The sequence below is a fragment of the Oryctolagus cuniculus genome, chromosome 19 (genome assembly GCF_051225735.1).
Source record: "Oryctolagus cuniculus isolate XC-2025 breed Fujian yellow rabbit chromosome 19, ASM5122573v1, whole genome shotgun sequence".
In the NCBI taxonomy this organism is placed as follows: domain Eukaryota; kingdom Metazoa; phylum Chordata; class Mammalia; order Lagomorpha; family Leporidae; genus Oryctolagus; species Oryctolagus cuniculus.
In genome coordinates, this window is record NC_142885.1 from 19928801 (window position 1) to 19949946 (window position 21146).

Here is a 21146-nt window from a genome sequence, read left to right on the forward strand (position 1 = left end):
TAATCATATCTTTTTGCATTATTAAATGTCTTATTGAAGTAACTGATTTTAAAAATGATATGTTCCTATATTTTTTATTTTTCCATTACAAAATTCAGTGTTTTTATTCTTAAATTTCTTAGTGGTATTTTCACTTTGATGCTATCTTGAATGTTAATTATATTTTCATAATGTTCATTGCTACTATACAGAAATGTAATTGATATTTGTATCTTTATCCTATATTCTGCTGCATTGTAAATTTTTTTTGTGAATTCCTCAGGATATGTTTCAATTACAATATTAGCTTTTTTCAAATAAAAACACTTTGTTCTTCAAAATTTAAAAAAATTAAAGACTTTTTAAAATGTATTTGAAAGGCAGAGTTACCATAGGGATGCTCACTTTGCAGGCAGTGGCTTTACACACTATGTTACAGTGCTACCCTTTCATTGTGGTTTTTATTTGGCTAGTGATCATGAGCATTTTTTCATCATTGGCCATTTCGTCCTTGGAAAAGTAACTGTTTATGTCCTTTGGCCATTTCTTATCTGGATTTTTTGTTTTGTTGTTGAGTTTCTTGGGTTCTTACTAAATTCTGGATATTGGTCTTTTATTGCATAATTTCAAAAAATTTTTCCCATTCTGTCAGTTGTCTTTCATGTTTTTGAGTGTTTCCTTTGCAGTGCAGAAACTTCCTAGCTTAACATAATCTCATTTTTCTATATTTTTGCTTTTACTGACTGTGCTTCTGAGGCTTTTTTCATGAAGTTTTTGCTTATGCCAATGCATTGAAGAGTTTCACCAATATTTTCCTCTAGTAATGTGGTGGTATCAGGTCCTAGATTTAGGTCTTTGGTCCATTTTGAGTTAATTTTTGTATAAGGTGTAAGGTAGGGTCTTGTTTCACACTTCTATATGTGTAGATCTAATGTTTTCAGCACCATTTGGTGAAGAGACTGTCTTTTCTCCAGGGGCTAATTTTAGCTCATTTGTGAAAGATTAGTTGGTTGTAGATGTGTGGGTTAGTTTCTTGTATTTTGATTCTTTTTCATTTGTCAACATTTCTATTTTTGTTCTAGTACCAGGCTGTTTTGGTTATAACTACCCTGTATATTCTGTATTGAAATCTGGTATTTTGATGCCACCAGTCTTGTTTTAGTTGTTTAGGCTATCCAGGTCTCTGTTGTTTAAATATGAATTTTAGCATCATTCTTCTACATATGAGAAGAATGACATTGTACTGAGCTTGTAAGTTGCAATGGATATAATGGACATTTGATATTAATTATTCCAATCCATGAGCATGGAAGAGTGTTCCATTTTTGTGGCATCTTCTATTTCTTTCTTTATTGATTTGTAATTTTGATTGTAGAGATCTTTCCTATATTTGATTAAATTTATTCCAGAGTATTTAAGTTTGTTGGAACTACTGTGAATAGTAATGATCTTACAAGTTTTTCTCAGCCATGGCATTGTGTATACAAGGGATATTGATTTTGTGCATTGGTTTTATATTCTGCAACACTGTCAAACTCTGTGATGAGTTCCAGTAGTCTCCTGGTGGAGTCATTTGGTTTAATATATATATATATATTTATAAATATATATATATAATTCTATATATATATAGAATTATGCCATCTTGCAAACAGTGACAATTTGACTTCCTCCTTTCCCTTTGATTTCTTTTTTTTTTTTTTTTTGCCTTATGCCTCTGGCTAAAACATTCAGAACTATATTAAATAGCAATGGTGAGAGTGGACATCCTTGTCAGGTTCTGGATCTTGGTGGAAATGCTTCCAGCTTTTCCCCATTCAGTATGAGGCTTGCTGTGTGTTTGTCATATATTGCCTTGATGGCGGTAAGAAATAAGGGTTTTTATCATGAGATGATGTTGTCTTTCATCAAATGACTTTCTACATCTGTTGACATAATCATATGGTTTTATTCTACTTGTTTGTTAATGTGATGTGTCATTTATATTGATATCCATATGTTGAACCTTTTCTGTGTACTGGCGATAAATCCCACTTGTTCCAGGTGAACAATATTTCTGAAGTTTTGTTTGATTCAATTATGTGATATTTTGTTGAATATTTTTGCTCTGTTCATCATGGATAAATGTCAGTGATTATCATTCTTTGTTGTATCTTTTTCTGGCTTTTGGAATTAAGGTGATGCTGTCCTCCTATAAGCAATTTGGGAGGATTTTCTCCCTGTTAATTGTTTTGAATACTTTGAGAAGAATTGAGATTAGGGAATTAGTTCCTCTTTAAAAGTTTGTTAGGATTCAGCAGTGAAGCCATCTGGTATTGGGCTTTTCTTTGTTGGGAAGGTCTTTGTTCTGTCTTGATTGGCATCTTGGTTACTGATCTGTTTTGTTTTCTGTGGCTTGAGGAATAAATTTTAATAGAACCCATACAATGGGTTCTTTGTTATTTATTCAAACTACATCTTGTTTATTATTCTGTTTAGGTTTTCTATGCCTTCAGGAATGAAGTATGCAAACTAGAACTCCTGTTAAAGTAGCTATTCTCAGAAAAAAATAAAAGTTTGTGAGGATGTGAAGAAAAAGGAGCCCTTTTACGTTGTTAGTGAGAATGAAAGTTAGTACAGCCATTTTTCAGATCAGAGTGCATGTTCTCCACAAAATTAGTAATAGATATTATCTATGACCCATTTATCCCACACCTAGTCATATGTTTCATTGAGGTGAAATAAGCAGCTGAAAGATATACCTGAGCTCCAATTTCCAACATAACTCACAATAGGTAAGGATTTAACCTAGGTGTCTATTGATGCATGAATGGTTGAAGAAAATGCAATAAATAAAATCCATTGATATCCTTTGCCCATTTCTCAACTCTTTTATTTCATTGTTGGTTTCTTGAGCTCCTTATATACTATGGATATTAATCTTTTATCAAATGCATAGTTTTCAAAGATTGTCTTCCATTCTGTCATTTCTGTCTTCACTCTGTGCTTTGTAGTGCGGAAACATCTTAAATTTGATAGAATCCCATTTCTCTTTTTAGCTTTCTTAACTGTGCTTCTGAGACATTATACAAAGTCATTGCCTAAGCCAGTGTCCTGCAATATTTCTATTATGCTTTCCTTTAGTAGTTTGATAGTTTCAGATCTTAAAGTTAGATCCTTGATTCATTTCTAATAAATATTATGTATAGAATATAAGTATGGGTCTAGTTTCAAATTTCTGCATGCAGAAATCCAATTTTCCCAGTAACATTTCAAGGAATTTTTAGCAATTTGTCCAATATTAAATGGTTATAGATGTGCAGAGTTATTTCTGGTGTTTCTATTCTGTTCTATTGGGTTACATGTCTATTTTTATGCCAATGCCTTGCTGTTTTGATTACAATATCCCTGTAATGTGTCTTGGAATCTGATATTGTAATGCTTCTGTCATTGTTATTATTGGTTAATACTACTTTTGCCATTCAGTGTCTCTTGTATTTCCATCTAAATTTTAGGATTGTTTATATCTGTGAAGAATAGACCTAAAGTGTTGATGGGGATTGCAATGAATCTGTAAATTTTGGTTATGGTATATACATTTGGGGGTATTAATTCCTCCAGTAGTTGAAACATGAATTTTTTTTGTTTCTTTTTTTATATCTTCCGTTTCTTTCACTAATGTTTTAGAATCTTCATTGTATAGATCTTTCACATTCCTTATTAAATTTATCACTATTTTGGTAGTTTTTGTGAGTGAGGTGTTTTTTGTTTTTTGTTTTTTGTTTTTTGTTTTTTGTTTTTTTTTTTTTTACAGTCAGAGTGGACAGTGAGAGAGAGAGACAGAAAGAAAGGTCTTCCTTTTTACCGTTGGTTCACCCTCCAATGGCCGCTGTGGCTGGCCCATCACGCTGATCTGAAGCCCGGAGCCAGGTGCTTCTCCTGGCTCTCCTTGCTTCTTTTTGCACCCTGCAGGTGCAGGGCCCAAGCACTTGGGCCATCCTCCACTGCCTTCCCGGGCCACAGCAGAGAGCTGGCCTGGAAGAGGGGCAACCGGGACAGAATCCAGTGCCCCAACTGGGACTAGAACCTGGTGTGCCGGCGCCACAAGGTGAAGGATTAGCCTAGTGAGCCGTGGCGCCAGCCAGTGAGGTGGTTTTTGTAAGTCCTTTTTCAGGTAGTTGTTGGCATGTATGAATGATATTATGTTTTGTGTTGATTTTGCATCCTGAAGCTGCTGAATTCTCTTATAATTCTGATAGTCTCTTATGGGGATCTTTTTGTTTCCTAATATAATATTTTTTTAACTTTTATTTAATGAATATAAATTTCCAAAGTATGACTTATGGATTACAATGGCTTCCCCCCCATACCGTCCCTCCCACCCACAACCTTCCCCTTTCCCACTCCCTCTCCCCTTCCATTCACATCAAGATTCATTTTCGATTATCTTAATATACCGAAGATCAGCTTAGTATACATTAAGTAAGGATTTCAACAGTTTGCTCCCACACAGAAACATAAAGTGAAAAATCATAGATGATTTTTTTAAATGATGATGAAATCAGATCAGACCTATTGTCATGTTTAATCCCAGTGAGAGTCAAGTTGGGAATTGATAATTTTTTTTTTACAGAAGATCAGTTTAGTATGCATTAAGTAAAAATTTCAACAGTTTGCACCCCCATAGAAACACAAAGTGAAATATACTGTTTGAGTACTCGTTATAGCATTAAGCCTCAATGTACAGCACATTAAGGACAGAGATCCTACATGAGGAGTAAGTGCACAGTGACTCCTGTTGTTGACTTTACAAATTAACACTCCTGTCTATGGCATCAGTAATCTCCCTATGCTCCAGTCATGAATTTCCAAGGCTATGGAAGCTCCTTGAGTTCTCCGACTCTTATCTTGTTTAGACAAGGTCATAGTCAAAGTGGAGGTTCTCTCCTCCCTTCAGAGAAAGGTACCTCCTTCTTTGAAGACCTGTTCTTTCCACTGAGATCTCACTCACAGAGATCTTTTTACCAGAGTGTCTTGGCTTTCCATGCCTGAAATACTCTCATGGGCTTTTCAGCCAGATCGGAATGCCTTTAGGGCTGATTCTGAAGCCAGAGTGCTATTTAGGACATCTGCCATTCTATGAGTCTGCTGAGTATCTCACTTCCCATGTTGGATCACTCTCCCCTTTATTTATTCTATCGGTTAGTGTTAGCAGGTACTAGACGTGTTTATGTGCTCCCTTTGACTCTTATTCCTTTCATTATGATCAATTGTGAACTGAAATTGATCACTTGGACTAGTGAGATGGCATTGGTACATGCCACCTTGATGGGATTGAATTGGAATCCCCTGGTATTGAAGGGTTAAAAAGTTAAAAGCCGCTTCCCCCCCAACCTCCTCTGGTGAACTTTCCTGACCTTGTTAGATTTGCTCTGCATAGCCATTAGTCAGTAAATTACCCCAATGTGAGCGTAACCTCAGTTTCACCTAAGTGAGATAAAAGAAGTCACCATATATCTCTGCCTCCTGGACCCCTGACTCCACCATGTGTCCCTTATCGCCATTCGGCTGCATTCCTAGGTATCACTCCCTGTATTCATAAATCAACTGGTTGTAAAATCACTTAACTTGTATCAATTGTTTACTCTATACCACTGTCTGCTCTATGCAATGATTGATTTTCTTTGTTTCAATGTGTATAAAAACCCCAACCCAAGACTATTTGAGGCCGCTCGCCTGTACTGGGACGGGGGCCCCGACATGTCGGAACATCAATAAACTTTACCCTTTGTTAATTACATGAGAGAAGGTCTCTTGGAGCGTTTTTGGGGTGGCAAGAGCAATTCAACTCTAATTCGACTGTAACATATGGAGGTTCCACCGAGATGGCTCTGCTGCCCACAGACGTCTCCAACGGACATCTCTCAGGGTAAGTAAAGGCGCCTAAAGGATAGGGACTCTGTGCACGTGCATTTCTGTTTCTGTATCTGGTTCAGGCCTGAAGCGGTTTCGGGCTGGCACGGTAGACGTTGGGTGGCAGACGTGCCCAGAAGCCACAACGCTACAGCCTCGAGGGACGCCTCGGGAGGACCGGGAGACTGAGGACGCTCAGCGAAACTCCCATCTGGAATTCCCGCGGTCGGGAATTCGGTGCCAGCATCAGTATTCACCCTTTGTCTTTCAGGTTTTACTTCTATTGCATAAACTGTTTTCAGACTCACATTTTGTGTTGCTGGCATTGTCACAGGACTCTGATGTGGTTCCGGAGTCTGTGTTTGTCTGTTTGTGTGTGGCATTGTCGCGAGACTCTGAAGTGGTCCCGGAGTCTGCATTTGTAGGTTCTGATGTGGTTCCGGAACTTGCATTTGTATTGTCGGCATTGTCACAGGACTCTGATGTGGTTCCGGAGTCTGTGTTTGTCTGTTTGTGTGTGGCATAGTCGCGAGACTCTGATGTGGTCCCGGAGTCTGCATTTGTAGGTTCTGATGTGGTTCCGGAACTTGCATTTGTATTGTTGGCATTGTCACAGGACTCTGATGTGGTTCCGGAGTCTGTGTTTGTCTGTTTGTGTGTGGCATTGTCGCGAGACTCTGAAGTGGTCCCGGAGTCTGCATTTGTAGGTTCTGATGTGGTTCTGGAACTTGCATTTGTATTGTCGGCATTGTCACAGGACTCTGATGTGGTTCCGGAGTCTGTGTTTGTCTGTTTGTGTGTGGCATAGTCGCGAGACTCTGATGTGGTCCCGGAGTCTGCATTTGTAGGTTCTGATGTGGTTCCGGAACTTGCATTTGTATTGTTGGCATTGTCACAGGACTCTGATGTGGTTCCGGAGTCTGTGTTTGTCTGTTTGTGTGTGGCATAGTCGCGAGACTCTGATGTGGTCCCGGAGTCTGCATTTGTAGGTTCTGATGTGGTTCCGGAACTTGCATTTGTATTGTCGGCATTGTCACAGGACTCTGATGTGGTTCCGGAGTCTGTGTTTGTTTGTTTGTGTGTGGCATAGTCGCGAGACTCTGAAGTGGTCCCGGAGTCTGCATTTGTAGGTTCTGAAGTGGTTCGGAACTTGCATTCGTATCTGTGTCTGTGTGTCAGTGTGGTTCTCGGACCCCATCTGGGACTCTGTAGGGGGGCAGGCTCCCCACCTCTGTAGGAACGAAGCGGGTCGCTATGCAGGCGTGAGGCCGATGTTCCATTTTTGTCTTTTTTGTTTTGTTCAGTGCCTTTTTGTGAGTCTCTTTGGTGTTTGTTTTTGGCTATTTGTATTTGCCTTTCTGAAATTCAGACAATGGGACGGATTTAGACAACTCTTAGAAAGGGAGACTAACCACCCTTTGTTCTGCAGATTGGCCTACCTTTGAAGTAGGATGGGCGCCTAAGGGCACCTTTGACATCCTGGTCTGGCAAGATCTGGTAAAAACTCCCTTTCCTGGTTAAAGCCTCTTTTACTCCCTCAGAAACAACCTTCAAAAAAAGATTTTAGTCGTCCAGGACCGTCCCAGCAAAGCAGATAAAACAAACTAAGACTTCAGCCTCGGCGCCGCTCTATTCTGTTTTACAGGGCGACTCTGAAGATTTGATTTTCCCTCCTCCCTACCAGCCGCCCGGCCCTGGCTGTGGGGCCGGCAGCGGGGGCCACAGGAGGGGCTAAGAGAAGCAGCTCCTCAGGGGCCAGCAGATCCCTCCACTCTCCCTTCACAGGCAGCAGGGAAACCCCTGCTGTGCCATTAGCAAGTGCTGAAACCCCCTGTGTGTTCAAACAAAGCTGGCCCTTGGAGCCTCAACCTGCAGGACTCAGCTGGGGCCCAGGAATGGCAGGCGGAGGATGGGAAGGCGCGCCTCCTGACTTATTCCTCAGGATCCTAACTCCCCGAGCCATACCCGTCCCCCCAGACTGACTCCCCATGGCCGACCAAATAGGGCAAATGGATGGATCTCCTGGACTTCAGGACCCGGTAAGTCACCCTGGGGCACTCGGTACTCAGGCCCGCCTTTGTGCGGAAGGGGGGCTTCTGTTGCCCCTCTACCAGGGACCTGCCTGGTGTCTGCAATGAAAAAGAGCGTGTGTGTGGTGTAAATGTGTTTGTGGCTCCACGGCCCTGCAGCTACAGAGTCTAAAGGCCGTAACCTGCAGCTCCGTGTTCACCAGGCGGGCGAAGCAATCTCACTCTGGATCAGTGCCTGTTCCGGAGGTCTTTATCTCTTGTTTTGTACAACCAAGGGGGACACATTATGGGAAAATTCCATTCAAAACCAACTGTTCTAAACTGTATAATAAAAACTTTAAAAATGTTGTCTTAATTTAAAAATTCTTAACAGGTTATTCCAAAATGTAAATGGGTTTTTATCAGCTCTTTTCTGTGCTGCTGTCCCTGACTTAGCTGATAAGAGTTTCATTTGTCTTAAAGGTTTCATGTTTTTCTCTTTGTAGTACTGAGACTACGTTGTTTATCTGTTTTTAATGTTTGAGTGATTACCCAACTGATCAAAAATGTACTAATTTTGGCTAAATGGTTTGACTCTGACAGCTTAAATTCTAAATCGAGTCTTCCAACTTTGGGCTTCCAGTCGGATCCCTGGAACTCTCAAAGGATGAGACTCTGAATTTGTTAAAGTAACAGCTGCTTGAGTCAATTCAGATTATATAAAATATATTAAAATGTTATAAATGGTGTCAGACCTATGCTGTATTCATGTTTTTGCTTTCCAGCTAAAATGGTCTTATAAAAATAAGAGTAAATTCTGTATATACAAGCCTTTATGTTGTTAACTAAAGTAAGCCAATACAGATTGGTTCAGAAAATTGAGGTAATGCAAATACCCTTCGGTTTGCTCAGTGGCTTGCTTGCTCAGTTTTACATGTCTTTGATGTGCTTTAAACTTGTTTCTTTTAATGATAAAGATCTTTTCAAAGTTGTAACCATGCACTAGTGACCATGTTTGCTGCTCAGGAGGTGTTGTCCTTATATTACTTAAAAGCATGGAAATATAATTTTGACTTCTATTTCAGATACTGGTATGGTATTCATGAATAACTCTGTGTCTTAAGTCATCTAGGCATCAGTACTAAGTAAAACTTGGATGTGTACTTTTAACATCTCAAATTTGATAAGAGAGACTGTTTGAGTTTGTTAGCATGTATTCTCATAGATTGTCCACACATGACAATTCAAGGCTATATAAAAGTAACTACGGGTGTAAAGTTTCCAAAGATATAAACAAGTCATAAAAAGTTTTAAAATGTTTAAAAATGGTCTAAATCATAAATCTTAAAATCTGTTTTCACAAAAACTGTAATGTCTATTTTAACAGTGTCTGCTTAATCAGCTACCCTGCCATTTCTAAAATTAGGTCCTGTAATTTTGTGTACTAACTCTAATGTTCAGGGTTTTTATTTCTGGTTTATTCGACAACAAAAGACATAAAATTCATGTTCTGCCTAAGTAATTTATTGTGTAACAACCAGGCATTGCTAGTTCAAATGTAGATCAAATGGAGGTCTAGCCAAAAGGGAAAAAGTGTGCCAAAAGAGACTTAGAGACGACGGGAGATGGTTATGCAGCGGGTGCTGGAGAGCTGGGTTCCAGGAGCCCGGGAAGTCTCTGGTGTCCACAGGCTGCGCGGTGAAAGCCCAGAAACCCAGGCCCATAGGCCACTGACTACACAGTAAATGTCCGGAGGCCAAAGAATGGCAGAGACCTCTGCCACAATTTCTCCTCTAAGTCAGGCTACGCAGTAAGCACTGGTTAAACGCTGGTTAAATCTGAAAGCCCAGGAAGTCAGGCTAGAGACCTGACTCACTGCCTCACTTCTCCTCTTTTCTTTTCCAGAAGGGAAGTTATGACTGACCATTTCTATAATAATGCCTGGTCACAGTATAGAGGACCAAACAGCATAGCCAGAATAAGAGGTTAAAATGTGACAGCTAGATTGATTTTTTGGTGTACGCGGTAAATGGGCAGAACTCCCCTTTTAAACCAAATTAAGTGATAGATAGGAAGTTGTACTAATGACCTCAAAGTATGCAAGCAGGTCACCACAGTTGTTCTTACCTAAAAGATCATAGTTCTCCTCATGGGCACGGTCTTAACTCGCAGGAAAATACTAAGTGTCAGAATTTGCCCATGACCATAGTTTTTTAGCTCACCCTGATATTAAAAAAAAAAAAAAACTCCAAAAATCAGGGACGGGGTTGAGCACCCCCTTGACTGACATCATAGAGGCTGTCTCCTTGGTCCACTTTATTAGAGACCAGGAAATTGAGGAGCAAGCTAGCAGCAGGAGCGATGTAAGGATGGGCAACAGGCCAATCAGTGGCTGCTTTACACAGTGATCCACTGTCAAGAAAACCCAGCAAAGCCAATGCACCCCAAATGGCACCTGTTGCTGACATAAGGAGCCAGGGCATTGGGCAAGCAGCTGTTGTAACAGCGACTGCCTTCTGTCAACTCTGCCAAGAGCAAGACTACTGGACATGGAACTGCCCTGGGTGTCGAAGGACTCCTGGTTCAGAACCGCAGACCCTGTGGCCCCGAGTTAAAAAGCCTTTGGCTCTGCCCAGCTTCCAGCTCCAGCCACTGCTATTGGGGATGGCCTAGGGTCAGTAAAATGCAAGTTGCCTATTTCTATCAGCCTCCTATTCAGCTCTCCTCCTAGTCCAGCCATGTAATGCAAGTCAACAGGGTGCCTCCCTTAAGGGAGATTTGCATCTCTTACAATTCTCTTAACAGCACCCCATGGATAGGTCTGGGCCTCACACACCCAGCCAGGCCTTAAAAGTCCATCCAATAGTATTAAACTTAAAAAGCCCTCCCTGCCAGTTCCAGGGGAAAGTGGTCCCCTCCACTCCTGTACTGAGACTATAGACTTGATCTATGCCAGCAGAAGGGACCCAAGAGACAGTCCCCTGACACAGATGAAGTTTGGTACATAGATGGAAGCAGCTTTGTCAGACTGGACCTGCTTCTCAGGGTATGCAACAGTTACAGCATGCTCTGCCCCCAGGAACTTTTAACCAGAGCTCTAGATCACACAAGGGATTTGTAAGGCACCTTCACTCTGCATGGAGACCTCAGTCTTCCGGTAAGGCAGAAAGAGCCAACCAGGCTCTATGAAAAACATCACAAGGATAGAAATGTGTGCTTGGTAAGTAAGGTTTAGAAGGAAAGAGTGTTCTTGGTAGAAAGGATTAAAAAAAAAAAAGAGCTTTTTAAATAAGGAAGGACATGGTTTGTAAGAATCCTGATGGCTAGTTTACTCTAGACTGGAATGGAAATGATGGACTGTTTCAAGTAAGTTGAAGAGGGTGTGTGAAAGTCACAAAAGGTTATGAAAGAAAGAAATATTGGACATGCTAACTACTGCTCCAGGAGCTATTTATGCCATGTTCCAGGAAAAATGTTGTCTCTGGGTCAATCAGACTAGACAGGTACAAATCCAAATTTGTACTTTTCCTGGAAAAAGCCAAACAGCTCCAGGACCAGGCAAAGCAGGGCTGGAATTTCTGGCCTGATATCTGGTCACAGAAATCCTGGCTGTTTCCTCTCCTTGGCCCAATAACTTCTGCAATCTTGATGCTTCTCTTTGCACTGTGTGTTTTTAATGCCCTTGTTCGTTTTGTCTCTAACAGACTAAAAGCTGTTAAACTCTAAATGGTCATCAGGCAAGGCTTCCACCCCATTTCACTGGACTACCTGAGCAGCCCTCTGGACCGAGCGGCACCGTCTTTCCAAGGCCACTGTTGCACACCATAAGACAGGTAGCAAGAGGAAATACCCAAACCCCCCTCGACGCCCACATGCCAGCTTCGAAGAAGTTACAGAAAACGGAACTCCATCCATAATCCCAAAGAAGAATTTTGGGTATTACCTCTTGAGGGGAAAATATTAGGCAAAAAGTCAGTTATGAGCTTATGTGTGTATGACATAAAGGCCTAATGTGTCCAGCATATGCATCTGCACCTCAGTCATCCTGACAATGTTTCACTGGAAGCCCAGTCTTTGCATCCTGCCCTGCCCCCTTCTACCTGATAACCTGCCAGGTGGAGATCCCCACCCCTTCTGCCTGACAAATCTTCCACAACCTCCCAGATACAGCCCAGTATCTGCATTTCAGTATTGCAGAACAGGCGGGGTTGAATCTCATTTTCATAGGGGGGGGGGTTATGCGCAGCCCTTAAGGAGGAATGCTGCTTCTATGTAGACAAGACAGGGGTGGCGAGGGACAACATGGCTCAACTACGTAAACGCTTAGAGAAAAGACAGTGGGACAGACTTCAGCAACAGGGATGATTTGAGTCGTGGTTCACTAAGTCTCCCTAGCTAAAAATGTTAAACTCATGGTAATTCATCAACAATATGTAACACACGGAGAAGGGGAAACAGATGGTCTCTAAGATTAGAGACCCTGGCCTAAGAGGAGTGGGGAATGAAGGGTTAAAAAGTTAAAAGCCGCTTCCCCCCCAACCTCCTCTGGTGAACTTTCCTGACCTTGTTAGATTTGCTCTGCATAGCCATTAGTCAGTAAATTACCCCAATGTGAGCGTAACCTCAGTTTCACCTAAGTGAGATAAAAGAAGTCACCATATATCTCTGCCTCCTGGACCCCTGACTCCACCATGTGTCCCTTATCGCCATTCGGCTGCATTCCTAGGTATCACTCCCTGTATTCATAAATCAACTGGTTGTAAAATCACTTAACTTGTATCAATTGTTTACTCTATACCACTGTCTGCTCTATGCAATGATTGATTTTCTTTGTTTCAATGTGTATAAAAACCCCAACCCAAGACTATTCGAGGCCGCTCGCCTGTACTGGGACGGGGGCCCCGACATGTCGGAACATCAATAAACTTTACCCTTTGTTAATTACATGAGAGAAGGTCTCTTGGAGCGTTTTTGGGGTGGCAAGAGCAATTCAACTCTAATTCGACTGTAACAGTATGTTTCTAACTCTACCATTTGGGGTAAGTCAGCTTGAGCATGTCCCACATTGTACGTCTCTTCCCTCTTTTATTCCCACTCTTATGTTTAACAGGGATCACATTTCAGTTAAATTTCAACACTTAAGAATAACTGTGTATTAATTACAGAATTAAACCAGTCATATTAAGTAGAACAGACAAAAAAAATACTAATAGGTATAATGTATTAAGTTGTTCATTAACAGTCAGGGCTATGCTGATCAAGTCACCATTTCTCATAGTGTCCATTTCACTTCAGGAGGTTTCCTTTTTGGTGTTCAGTCAGTTGTCACCGATCAGAGAGAACATATGGTATTTGTCCTTTTGGGACTGGCTTACTTCACTCAGCATGATGTGTTCCAGATTCCTCCATTTTGTTGCAAATGACTGGATTTCATTGTTTCTTACTGCCATATAGTATTCTAAAGAGTACATATCCCATAATTTCTTTATCCAGTCTACCGTTGATGGGCATTTAGGTTGGTTCCAGGTCTTGGCTATTGTGAATTTTGCAGCAATAAACATTAGGGTGCAGAGCGCTTTTTTGTTTGCCAATTTAAATTCCTTTGGGTAAATTCCAAGGAGTGGGATGGCTGGGTCGAACGGTAGGGTTATATTCAGGTTTCTGAGGAATCTCCAGACTGACTTCCACAGTGGCTTGACCAGTTTGCATTCCTACCAACAGTGGGTTAGTGTCCCTTTTCCCCACATCCTCGCCAGCATCTATTGTTAGTAGATTTCTGTATGTGAGCCATTCTAACCGGGGTGAGGTGAAACCTCGTTGTGGTTTTGATTTGCATTTCCCTGATTGCTAGTGATCTTGAACTTTTTTTCATGTGCCTGTTGGCCATTTGGATTTCCTCTTTTGAAAAATGTCTATTGAGGTCCTTGGCCCATCTCTTAAGTGGGTTGTTGGTTTTGTTTTTGTGGAGTTTCTTGATCTCTTTGTAGATTCTGGTTATCAACCCTTTATCTGTTGCATAGTTTGCAAATATTTTTTTCCCATTCTGTCGGTTGTCTCTTCACTCTCCTGACTGTTTCTTTTGCAGTACAGAAACTTCTCAATTTGATGCAATCCCAATAGTTGATTTGGCTTTGACTGCCTGTGCCTCCCGGGTCTTTTCCAGAAACTCTTTGCCTGTGCCAATATCTTGAAGGGTTTCTCCAATGTTCTCTAGTAACTTGATGGTGTCAGGTCGTAGATTTAGGTCTTTAATCCATGTTGAGTGGATTTTTGTGTAAGGTGTAAGGTAGGGGTCTTGCTTCATGCTTCTGCACGTGGAAATCCAGTTTTCCCAGCACCATTTATTGAATAGATTGTCCTTGCTCCAGGAATTGGTTTCAGATCCTTGATCAAATATAAGTTGGCTGTAGATGTTTGGGTTGATTTCTGGTGTTTCGATTCTGTTCCATTGGTCTATCCATCTGTTTCTGTACCAGTGCCATGCTGTTTTGATAACAACTGCCCTGTAGTATGTCCTGAAACCTGGTATTGTGATGCCTCCGGCTTTGTTTTTGTTGTACAAGATTGCTTTAGCTATTCAAGGTCTCTTTTGCCTCCATATTGCTTTAGCTATTCGAGGTCTCTTTTGCCTCCATATGAATTTCAGCATCATTTTTTTCTAGATCTGAGAAGAATGTCTTTGGTATCCATATTGTAATTGCATTGAATCTATAAATTGCTTTTGGGAGAATGGACATTTTGATGATGTTGATTCTTCCAATCCATGAGCATGGAAGATTTTTCCATTTCTTGGTATCCTCTTCTATTTGTTTCTTTTTTTATGATTATGTAATTCTCATTGTAGAGACCTTTAACACCCTTGGTTAAGTTTATTCCAAGATATTTGATTGTTTTTGTAGCTATTGTGAATGGGATTGATCTTAGCAGTTCTTCCTCAGTCATGGCATTGCCTGTGTATACAAAGGCTGTTGATTTTTGTGCATTGATTTTATATCCTGCCACTTTGCCAAACTCCTCTATGAGTTCCAATAGTCTCTTAGTAGAGTTCTTTGGATCCTCTAAGTAAAGAATCATATCATCTGCAAAGAGGGATAGTTTGACTTCTTCCTTCTCAATTTGTATTCCTTTAATTTCTTTTTCTTGTCTGATGGCTCTGGCTAAAACTTCCAGATCTATGTTAAATAGCAGTGGTGAGAGTGGGCATCCCTGTCTGGTGCCAGATCTCAGTGGAAATGCTTCCAACTTTTCCCCATTCAATAGGATGCTGGCCATGGGCTTTTCATAAATTGCTTTGATTATATTGAGGAATGTTCCTTCTATACCCAATTTGCTTAGAGTTTTCATCGTGAAAGGGTGTTGAATCTTATCGAATGCTTTCTCTGCATCTATTGAGATAATCATATGGTTTTTCTTCTGCAGCCTGTTAATTTTGGAGAATCCCATTGATTGATTTGCGAATGTTGAACCATCCCTGCATACCAGGGATGAATCCCACTTGGTCTGGGTGGATGATTTTCCTGATGTGTTGTTGTATTCTACTGGCGAGAATTTTATTGAGGATTTTTGCGTCTAAGTTCATCAGGGATATTGGTCTATAATTTTCTTTCAGTGCTGCATCTTTCTCTGGCTTAGGGATTAAGGTGATGCTGGCTTCATAGAAAGAATTTGGGAGGATTCCCTCTTCTTCGATTGTTCTGAATAGTTTGAGAAGAAATGGGATTAGTTCTTCTTTAAATGTCTGGTAGAATTCAGCAGTGAATCCATCTGGTCCTGGGCTTTTCTTTGTTGGGAGGGCCTTTATTACTGTTTCAATTTCTGTCTCAGTTATGGGTCTATTTAGGCTTCGATGTCTTCATGGTTCAATTTAGGTAGATTGCATGGGTCCAGGAATCTATCCATTTCTGATAGATTTTCTTGTTTGCTGGCATACAAGTCCTTGTAGTAATTTCTGATGATTATTTTTATTTCTTTGGTGTCTGTTGTTATGTTTCCTTTTTCATCTCTGATTTTATTGATTTGGGTCTTTTCTTTTTTTAGTTAGTTGGGCCAATGGGGTGTCAATTTTGTTTATTTTTTCAAAACACCAGCTCCTAGTTTGGCTGATTTTTTGTAATGTTTTTTTGGATTCAATCCTGTTGATTTCTTCTCTGGTTTTAATTATTTCTCTTCTCCTACTAGATTTGGGTTTGGTTTGCTGCAGTTTTTCTAGGTCCTTGAGTTGTGCTGAAAGCTCATTTATTTGGTACCTTTCCAATTTCTTGATATAGGCACCTATTGCTATAAATTTGCCTCTCAATACTGCTTTTGCTGTATCCAATACGTTTTGATATGTTGTGTTGTTATCTTCATTTACTTCCAGAAAGTTTTTGATTTCTCTTTTGATTTCTTGAATGACTCAGTATTCATTCAGGAGCATGTTGTTCAGTCTCCATGTGTTTGCATACTTTCTGGGGTTTCCTGAGTTGCTAATTTCCAGCTTCATTCCTTTATGGTCTGAGAAGCTGCATGGTATGATTCTAATTCTTTTGAATTTGCTGAGACTTGCTTTATGGCCTACTATGTGATCAATCCTAGAGAAGGTTCCATGCACTGCTGAGAAGAATGTGAAGTCTGTAGATGTAGGGTTGAAAGTTCTGTAGATATCTGTTAGATCCATTTGGGCAATAGTGTCGATTAAATCTGCTGTTTCCTTGTTGATCTTCTGTCCGGATGATCTGTCTATTTCTGAGAGTGGAGTATTGAAGTCCCCCAGTACTATTGTATTGGAATCTAAATCTCCCTTTAAGTCCCTTAACATATCTTTTAAATAGACCGGTGCCCTGTAATTAGGTGCATATACATTTATAATAGTTACATCTTCCTGTTGAATTGAACCCTTAATCATTATATAGTGTCCCTCTTTGTCTCTCTTAACAGTTTTTGTATTAAAGTTTATTTTGTCTGATATTAATATGGCTACACCTGCTTTTTTTTGGTTTCTGTTGGCATGGAATATCTTTTTCCAACCTTTCACTTTCAGTCTGCAAGCCTCTTTGTTAGAGAGATGTGTTTCTTGTTGGCAATAAATAGTTGGGTAGTGTTGTTTGAGCCAGTCAGCCAAACGGAGTCTTTTAACTGAAGAATTCAGACCATTAATGTTCAATGTGACTATTGATACGTAGTGACTTTGCCCTGCCATTTTCCGGGAAATATTTTCTAGTATATGCTTTGAGCTTCCCATGCTCTTTTACTGGTAGGTGTTCTTCCTTTCCCTTCTTTCATATTGATGGCCGTGTTTCTGTGTTTCTGAGTGTAGCACATCTTTAAGTATCTTTTGCAGGGCTGGACGAGTGGCAACAAATTCTTTCAATTTCTGTTTGCTATGAAAGGTCTTTATTTCACCTTCATTCACAAATGAGAGCTTGGCAGGATATAATATTCTGGGCTGGCAATTTTTCTCTCTTAGCACCTGTGCTATGTCTCGCCATTCCCTCCTAGCCTGTAGTGTTTCTGATGAGAAGTCTGCTGTGAGTCTGATTGGAGATCCTCTGAGAGTAATCTGACGTTTCTCTCTTGCACATTTTAGGATCTTTTCTTTATGTTTCACTGTGGTGAGTTTAATTACCACGTGTCGTGGTGAGGATCTCTTTTGGTCATGTTTATTGGGGGTTCTATGAGCTTCCTGTACTAGGATATCTCTGTCCTTCTCCAAACCTGGAAAGTTCTCTGCTAGTTTCTCACTAAAAAGGCCTTCTAATCCTTTCTCTCTCTCCATGCCTTCAGGAACTCCTAGAACTCGAATGTTGGTTTTTTTAATAGTATCCCAACAATATTTTTTAGATTTCTAATTTCCTCTACTTTTCTTTGGTTTGACTGTATGTTTTCCTGTGCTCTGTCTTCTAAGTCTGATATTCTCTCTTCTGCTTCACCCATTCTGTTTTTAAGGCTTTCTAATGTGTTTGTCATTTGATCTATTGAGCTCTTCATTTCATTTTGATTTCTCTTCACTATCACACTTTCCTGCTCTACTAGTTTCTGCATTTCATTTTGATTCTTCCTTTAAATTTCATTTTCATGAGAGAGATTTTCAATCTTGTCCAATAAGGATTTCTGTAGTTCAAGGATTTGCTTTTGAAAACTTCTAAATGTTCTTATCATAAATTTTTTGAAATCCATATCTTGCATTTCTTCTATCTCATCATCTTCATAATCTTGGTTTGGGGTGTTTTGTTTATTTGGAGGCATCATAGTGTCATCGTTGATCTTGTTCCCTCGATTTCTGTGTTTGTTAGTTGGCATAGTTAATTCTTCTTTCGTCACTGTGCGTTTTTTTTTTTATTTTATACTATGTCCGTGTTAAGTGGACTGCCTGCTGTTGGAGGAGCCTTGGAGGCTTGAGATGGGTGCAGCCTGAGAGCTCTGCTTGGTTCTTCCTTGTTAAGGGTGTGCAAAGGTGACACCCTCAGGTTATGCGTGTTAAATCACTCTCTTTTTATTTATTTATTTATTTTATTCATTTATTCAGGGTGTAAGTAACACCGCACGGCACGGCTGTGCAGAATTGATGGTATTTAGCTTCCAGTCTCTGGCTTCTACCCACAGAGTCTCTTTAGGCTCCTCTGGACTCCCACTGGGTTGCCTAGACTACTGAATTGTAGTGACTCAGTTCCTTAGCTCTCCCCCGTTGATATGTAAATCCAGAGAGGGGGCCTGCTCTTTGTCTCTTGTGAATTCTTCAAGCCTTGCAGCCTTGCAACCTTTGCAAGGTTAGGGGAAAGAGAAACCCCCAATCTTTTTTTTTCCTTCTTTCCGGTAGTGAGTCTGCTGCACTTTCCGGCCCCCCTCTAGATTCTGACCCCCGTTTCCCCACCAATGTCTCGGGTTATTGAGCTCACCACCCCTTCCAGTGCCGATGTGTGGACTCGGATCCCTGGACATCCCAAGTCTCCCCACTGTTGTCTGTGTGGCATGCACTCCCCTTCGAGCACTGGCACGCAGACCCTGAGGCTTCCGCTGCTCGGTCCCGCGGCTCGGTCCCGCGGCTCGGCTTCCGCGTGGTGGGCGACCTTGTTCTCCCAATAGGTCCTCCGATTCACAGCCACTTGATCCAAAAGAGTTTCCTCTGCAATATTTTCCTGATTCTTTTTTTCTGAGGCTACCGTAACTCCCCTTTTATTAAACTAAATTTTCCCGGACTATCGGTGCATGCCCTCACTATTCCGCCATCTTGGCTCCGCCCCGGTTCTAGATCTTTTTTGGAATGCCTCCAACTTTCTGCGTTCAGTAAGATGCTATCTGTGGTTTTGAAATAAATTGCCGAGATTGATGAGAAATGTTGATTCTATAGCCAGTTTGCTTAAGGTTTTCATCATGAGAGGATGTTTTGTTTTATCAAATGCTGTCTTGCATCTATTGAAATAATCATATGATTTTTATTCAGTTTGTTAATCTGATTTATCACATTTTTGATTTTCAAATTTTGAACCATTACTGCATACAGACATTACTCCCACTTTCTCAAGGTGAATTCTATTTCTGATGTGCTATTGGATTCACTTAGCTGGTATTTTTGCTTCTATGTTCATCAGGGATACCAGACTATAGTTCTCTTTCTCTGTTGTATCTTTTCCTGGTTTAGGAATTAGGGTGATGTTGGCTTCATAGAAATAGTTTGAAATGATTCTCTCCCTTTCAATTGTTTTGAATAACTTGAGAAAATATTGTAATTAGTTCATTAAATGTCTGGTAGAATTCAGTATGGAAGCCATTCCTGGACTTTTCTTTGTTGTGAGAGCCTTTATGACTAATTCAATCTCTGTCTGGATATTGGCTTGTTTAGGTTTCCTAATTCTTCATGACTCAGTTTATTAGATTGTTTGTGTCCAGAAATCTATCTGTTTATCCTAGATTTTCCAATTTGTTGGCATATAGTTCTTTATAAGTGATTCCTGATTATCATTTTTATTTCTGTGATATCTCTGGTTACATTTCCTTTTTCATCTCTTAATTTACTGATTTGGGTCTATCCCTCCCCTCTGTTTTGGTTAGTTTGCCCAATGATGCATCAACTTTTTTTTCAAGTAAATAACTCTTCATTTCATTGTTTTTATACTGCTTTTTGGTTTGAATTTTGCTTACTTCTTCTCTAATTTTTATTTTCTTCCTCCTATTAATTTTGGGTTTGGTTTGTTGTTTTTTTACATCCTTAGATGCATTGATAGCTTATTTAATTAGTGCCTTCCTAATTTTGAGGTAGGCACCAATTGCTGTAATGTTTCCTCTTAACACTGCTTTTACTGTGTCCAGTATTGCTGATATGCTGTATTGCTATCCTCATTTGTTTATAGCATTTTTGTTTCTCTTTTATTTATTTTTTATTTTATATATTTTTACAAGATTTATTTATTTACTTTTTTGAAAGGAAGAGTTACAGAGCAGCAGAGGCAGAGAGAGAGAGAGAGAGAGAGGGCTTCCATTCAATGGTTCACTCCCCCAAATGGCCATGATGGCCAGAGTTGGACTGGTGTGAAGCCAGGATCCATCCGGGAGCTTCTTCCGGGTCTTCCACATGGGTGCAGGGTCCCAAGCACTTCAACCATCCTCATTGATCTCCTTGGCTATTGTAGAGAGCTGGATCAGAAGTGGAAAAGCCAGGACTTAAACCAGTACCCACATAGGATGCTGACACTGCACACTATGCCATGGTGATGACCTGCTGTTTCTTTTTTGATTTCTTCTATGACCCACTGTTCTTTCCAGAGCATGTTGTTCAGCCTTCATGTGTTTATGTATGTTCTTGATATTCTTGAGATTTTAATTTCCAGTTTCATTCAGTTGTGGTCAGAAAAGTTTCATGATTTGTTTGATCATTTTGAATTTGCTGAGATTTACTCTATGGCCTAGCATATGATCTTTTCTGGAGAAAGTTGCATGCACTGATGAACAGAATGTATATTCTGTACTATCTAATGAAATTTTCTATAGATACCAGTTAGGTCTTTTGGTCTACAGTGTAGATTAGCTCTGTTGTTTTTGGTGATTTTCTGTCTAGTTGATCTGTACATTGAAGGAGGTGGGGTGTTGAATTTCCTCATTATTATTGTATTGGAGTCCATGTCTCCCTTTAGATCAATTAACATTTGTGGTAAATAGCCAGGTACCCTGTAATTGGGTAGATTTACATTTATTATACTCACATCTTCCTGTTGAATTGATTTCTTAATCATTACATATTGCCTTTGTTTGTCTCTTTTATCCATTTTTATGTTAAGTCTATTTTAATCGATA

The 21146-nt window shown here is 40.2% G+C and overlaps 1 long non-coding RNA gene across 1 annotated transcript in view; it reads left to right on the forward strand.

The window, feature by feature from the left end:
• LOC149120388 (uncharacterized) overlaps positions 1–12826 on the forward strand; it is a 31700-nt gene extending 18874 nt beyond the window's left edge. The window contains exon 2 of the long non-coding RNA XR_016226191.1: positions 11585–12826. This is a non-coding gene — a long non-coding RNA (uncharacterized LOC149120388). The remainder of the gene's footprint in view (positions 1–11584) is intronic.
• Positions 12827–21146: the final 8320 nt, after the last annotated feature.